The sequence below is a fragment of the Primulina eburnea genome, chromosome 3 (assembly GCF_022965805.1).
Source record: "Primulina eburnea isolate SZY01 chromosome 3, ASM2296580v1, whole genome shotgun sequence".
In the NCBI taxonomy this organism is placed as follows: domain Eukaryota; kingdom Viridiplantae; phylum Streptophyta; class Magnoliopsida; order Lamiales; family Gesneriaceae; genus Primulina; species Primulina eburnea.
The window spans coordinates 27,793,766-27,799,877 of NC_133103.1; the positions used below are offsets into that span (position 1 = coordinate 27,793,766).

General features: G+C 36.3%; 1 long non-coding RNA gene across 1 annotated transcript; it reads left to right on the forward strand.

The window, feature by feature from the left end:
- The first annotated feature begins 3,166 nt into the window (after nucleotides 1-3,166).
- Nucleotides 3,167-4,199, forward strand: LOC140828449 (uncharacterized). The gene is made up of 3 exons (XR_012117208.1): nucleotides 3,167-3,558; nucleotides 3,645-3,668; nucleotides 3,905-4,199. It is a non-coding gene; the product is annotated as an uncharacterized lncRNA (long non-coding RNA).
- Nucleotides 4,200-6,112: the final 1,913 nt, after the last annotated feature.

A 6,112-nucleotide genomic window follows, 5' to 3' on the forward strand; every position in this document is an offset into this window, starting at 1 on the left:
TAGCTGAGATTCTATATCAGAGTTGTGTTATTATTCAGATTATGAATTGTAATGATACTGATTATGAATTCTGGTATTATATATGTGATGTTGAGATTGACGTGGTTACCGAGACTGTATTATTATGCCGTCGAAACATCATTTGATTTATATTTGATCAGAGTCAGTATTAAAGAGAGTGTATTGTTATGCCATTGACATTAATCAGATTTTGTATTGATTGGAGTATTGATCAGAACAGATTCTGAACTGAGATATATACTGATATTGTATCTATGTGATTGTCATTGCCAGACTGGGTATGGACAGATCAGAATACAAGACTTCGTCTTCGTCAGACCAGGAAGACAAAGGTATAAATAAATGTTGATTCGGGATTGCACAACTCGAGTTAGGTTTGACTTGAGTTTCCCAAAATAACATACTTTATTTTATTGCATTGATATTTGCAAATTATCAGATTGATATGTTTAGTCTATTGAATGATAGCAGAGCCAGAGTTTGAGTCTAGGGCAGAACAGCCTAGCTAGGGCAGAACAGCCGAGTCTTTCTCAGAACCGATAAGACTCTAGACTTACGGTGTATCGATGAGCTTAGATGTAGATCGAAGTCTATTGTAGACACTCGATACAGCATACCAAAAGTCTAACTTAGATCGGGATCCCTAGATTAGAATGAGAGATGAGTCCAGTCTTAGAAATTGAGACTAGAGTTTGATTTACAGATCCGTATTAATTTATGTTTCGTAGATTACGATTCATGTTTTATTTACAGACTGGTATTGATACATGTTGATTGATTATGCTACATGTGATAAGATATAATTCATGCTTTTGATGTTAGTTCAGTTAACTGCATGTATACATTGTTTATACTGGATATTTATATCTCACCGGAGTTATCCGGCTGTTGTCTTGTTTTGTATGTGTGCATGATAACAGGTGGGGCAGGATCAGGGTCCAGAAGATGATGAGAGATCGAGATTAGAGTTGTGATCACGGACTTGGATGTAGATAGGTTTCATTACTTGATTGTAGTAATTGAACCTTAGTTGAACTAGATGTATGTTGTACATGATTTATATTATTATACTGGTTTGTATAATAACATGATTTCATTACCTTCCGTACTTTAAAAAGAAAAATTTTTAGACCCTGTTTATCTTAATTGATAATTAAATCCTAAAGATGATTAAGAAGATGATTAGCGTCCGGGTCCCCACAACAGGTGGTATCAGAGCGATAGATCCTTTAGACTGAGATAGAAGAGAATGAGCGGGGTAGATTGAGTTTTCTTTCCTTGTATGTGATTGCTAGCATGAGATTCATTTTAATGTTGACTTACATTGTGTGTGCTGGCATGACATTATGCTTTACTGATTTGAAATACATGTTATCTAATTATCTGATTTGAATTAGTAATATGTATTATTCAGTATGAATCAGATTTTATTCTTGATCAGCAGTAAGATGATCAAAGAAAGATTGGAACAAATTTATAGTATTTGAGTACTAATGTTTTGATAAGCATATATACCTCCACGGAGAATTCTAGAAAGGGGTAGTACTTCGACTGAACAGATAGATGTATCAGAAATTCAGATGGAAATAAAGTTGGAAGAGTTTCAGTTATTTCAGCCGCCGATTCTGAGTGGTATCGAGACGTCTCAAGATTGTGAGAATTGGTTTGATGACATAGAAATATTGTTTGATTTACTTGATTATTCAGATGAGTAGAGAATTAAACTGATATTCCACCAGTTACGAGAAGCCGCCAGAAGTTGGTGATTACAAGTAAAAGAATGTTAGAACAGAGAGGTACAGTGATTTCGTGGGAAATATTCAGAACTGAATTTTATCGAAGTTTTTTCTCAGTTTCATACCGAGAGGACAAGAAAGCAGAGTTTGAAAATTTGAGACAAGGTCCACTGAATATTGAAGGATATGTTGCTAAGTTCTCTACTCTACTGCGTTTTGCCCCTCATGTAATGGGAAATGATGAAGCTGTAGCGGATCAGTTCATCAGAGGATTGAATTCGGAGATAGTTGCATTGATGAATATACAACGACCTCACCATTTTGCTGATGCCTTGGGTAGAGCGAAGAGAGCGGAGGCGAGTCTGATTAGACAACTGAGAAGGGTGTGTGCGATACAACCCCAGACACAGCAATCCTCTCTCCTATTTGATCGCGGCAGCACGAGTGGAAAGCAAGATTTGCTGAAAACTCGAAAGAAACAGTTTAAGAAGTTAGGGAGTGGTTCCTCTAGCTCCAGTGGTTCTCGCCCGAGTTATACTGGAGTGTACTGCAGGATTTGCGGAGGAAGACATTCCACGGAGCAATGCCAGGGAGTGACTGGTAGTTGTCGTATCTGTAGACAGCCGGGACACTTTGCTGGAGTTTGTCCAGAGAGATATTCCCGAAGATTTCAGGGATCAGGACCATCTGGTGGCAGTGACCGAGGAACAGACCCAAGAGGCACTTGATGATATAGTGGCAGGTACTGTTCTTTTATGATTATATTGCATATGTATTGATACATACTAATGCATTCTTTACAATTATCTTTGACTGAATTGCATTGAGATATGATGTATCTAGTGGATCTGTTTGTACCGTATTATTGATTCCTTATTTTGGGGGAAATGTTGATATCAGAGATTTCTGTGAAATATCGTAAACTACAGTAAGAAAAGAATGAGATCGAGTTAGAATTGGATGTACTTGGGTGTTTGATTTGACTGCATTATTGATATTAATATGCTAAACAAGTACAGAATTATTATAGATTCTTTTCAGGAGAATATAAGATTCAGACCAGATATGGCTGATGAGTAGAGATTCCACGGTAAGGATTCTAGATTCAGACCTAATTTATTTATATGTTATTTGGCGATAATTAAGATTAATTATTTTAAATTGAGGAATTTAAAATAATTAAGCCAAATAATTAAATTGTGTGTTAATGCATATTTAAATTTTATAGCACACAAGAGTTGAAATAAAATAGACCGAGTCAAATTTCGAATCCCGAAAAAATGAAAGATAAACATGCACACACACACACATATATATATTATATAAAATATAAACATCATCATCCTGAATGTCTCGTTGGAAACCGCGCTATTCTCCCGTAACATTCTGTAAAAACTTTCAACCCATTTTCGCCATTTTTGATCGCTCGTATCTCTATCATCGACCATCGAAAAATTTAAGTAAATATATGGTTGGAAATCTCTCGACGAGAGCTACGTTTTGGTACCCATATTTAAGTGCTTCTCGACACTTTCCGAAAACCCGACGAAAAACTCCATCGGTTTCACCTCTGAAATCGTCGTCTTTCGCCGCTCAAAACTAAAAATTGATTGAGGGGTTTTGTTCCTTGTGTTGTAAGCTTTTTTTTTATACCACTTTTGCAAATTTTCGAGAACGACCCGTCGGCTCCGTTTTCTGCGTGATTCCGGTCATCTCCTCCGGCGAGTTTGCCGCCTGTTGCCGGTTAGCTTTGGTTTAGGCTCGATTTTAGCCACTGTTATTGGAGGTACAAGTTGTATCGGTGCGAATCGTTGACTATGTGAATTTAATTCAATTTCGACTCCAATATTGTATCAATATTGATTAATTATTGGGTTATTGTTGTAGGTTCCAGAATTGTGCAAGTTGGAGGTATAATCTTATGAACCTAGAATTTATCGCAGTCGCTTAAATATTATTTTGGCGTTATTTAAATCTAAAAAGAATAATTGCACGATAAAATAGAAATGATTGATTTTAGGCATTTTAGTTGCATATTGGAATTTTAGGAATTTAAAATGCCTAAATTGTTGAAATTGGATTTTTAGTAAATTTAAATGGTTATGGAATTTTTATATGATAATAAGACAATTTAAATGAATATTCAGGTGATTTGTCTGAGTTGGCAATTTCAGGACTTTCTTGAGGATTTAAGTTAATGGTAAATTAGTTGAGGTACGTAGAGATCAGTTTTTTTTCACGATGTCTGACAGAGGCTTTTGATGATCCTGTGTATGACTTATTTTCTATTTGCTGATTTATGTGATATTATATGCTGACTCGCATATTATCAGTTAGTAATTGATGTGCAAAGTAAAATAAAATATTTCTTTTGTTCACACACATTTTATTTTAGTTAGACACATCAATACCACTGAACATATCATATTGAGCCTATCTATTATTGAGATCCAGTTATATTTCAGTTGAGATCCGTTATATATATGATATGATATGATGTCCTGGGGATGTTTGGCTACCTTGATTCGGTCCGGCTTAGGTAGTTGCTGGCTTCGAGGCTGGGCCATATCCCAGGCACAGTCCGCTGCCATCGTGGACCAGCTCGAGCATATATGTATGATTGTTGATATCGATCATTTGATTCCTGATATACTGATATCTTGCACCTATACATGCATTGCATTTAAGAAACATTTAATACTCGTACTTGGTAAAGTAACGGTAACATGTAATATATCAAGGATAGGTTCTGCTTCTATCAATGAGTCAAATTCTCCTTATGTTTTTCTAAACTGATAAGTACTCGAAGAGTACTGCTTAGTTAAGGCGATAAGCAATCTTCTATTTTTATATAGTCTTCTGGTTTCACTTAACGAGATCTACTGAGTTTGACTATCATCACCGTAATTAAATTAAGTCTATCACATATCATCAGTGTTGTCCAGGGTAGTAAGGATTAATCATGTACAATCACAACCACGGACTTTTCATCTCGATGGATGATAACCACTTGGAAAGTCCGAGAGAGGGATGTTCGGTACAATCATCGTATGATTACATATCTGCATGATTGGGCATCTCTATGCCCTTATCATGAAACATGGTACACAACATCAGAGATGCTAGTCTCAACCTCAAGCGTCCTTTATCCTTATTTTAGGTGGTTGAATCGATTAGGAACAAATTTAGAATATACAGTGTTTACAAATGAGTTTCAAGATCGAATTACAATTCATTTGTATTAAATTATAAACAAGGATTTCATCTACGCTGATTGCATGGGTATAAAGATAAAGGAAAATTAAACCACAAAAAAGTTAAATTATATTAAAATAAAGATTATTTATTACACTTGCGTCAATAAATTCTCTCCAACCGTTGGCTTGCAGGGCAATCTCCCACTTGTCCTAGAGCCAACTACCCATAAACTTTAATCACATTGCTTCACGATTCTTTTCAAACAATGGTCCTGACAAGGGCTTTGTATGTGGGTCAGCAACGTTATCTGAAGAGGCGACTTTTTCGACCGATATATTTCCTCTTCCCACAATCTCCCGGATGATGTGGAATTTCCTCAGTATATGTTTGGATCCCTGATGAGAACTTGGTTCCTTTGCTTGTGCAACGACACCAGTGTTGTTTTAGTACACCGGGACTGGATAAACTCCATTAGGAATAACTCCCAACTCTTGGACGAAATTCCTCATCCAAGCTGCCTCCTTTGCTGCAGCAGACACAGTCAGCTTCTATGGTGGAATCCACAACGGTGTCTTGCTTGGAACTTTTTCAAGAGATAACCACACCATTGACTGTGAATACAAAACCAGTGGTCGATTTCGAATCATCTACATCACTTTGGAAGCTAGAATCAGTGTAGTATTTCAATTTTAATTCTTCACCCCCATAGAACATGAACTAGTTCTTAGTCTTCCTTAGGTACTTAAGAATGTCTTTCACAGCCTTCCAATGCATTGAACCAGGGTTCGCCTGATCTATGCTTGTAACACTCATAACTTAAGCAACATCAAGTCGTGTTGATATCATACCATATATGATACTACTAATGGCTGACGCATATAGAAATACGCATCATCATCTCTATCTCACAGTCAGTCTTGGGGTACATTGCTTTAGATAGAGTAAATCAGGGCGTAAGCAACATCGGGGCATGTTTTTTATTGGAGTGTTGATGTAACGACATACATATCAGTAATATTTAATGTTATGTCAGCGAAATCTAATACGTTTTAGCAATATGTGAGGTCCCGTTAGAAATATCTGGCTTCCTGTCAGCATACAAACAAAAGTATTGAACGTGATAAAAAAGTATTAATTTTTTAGATTAAGACCAAATT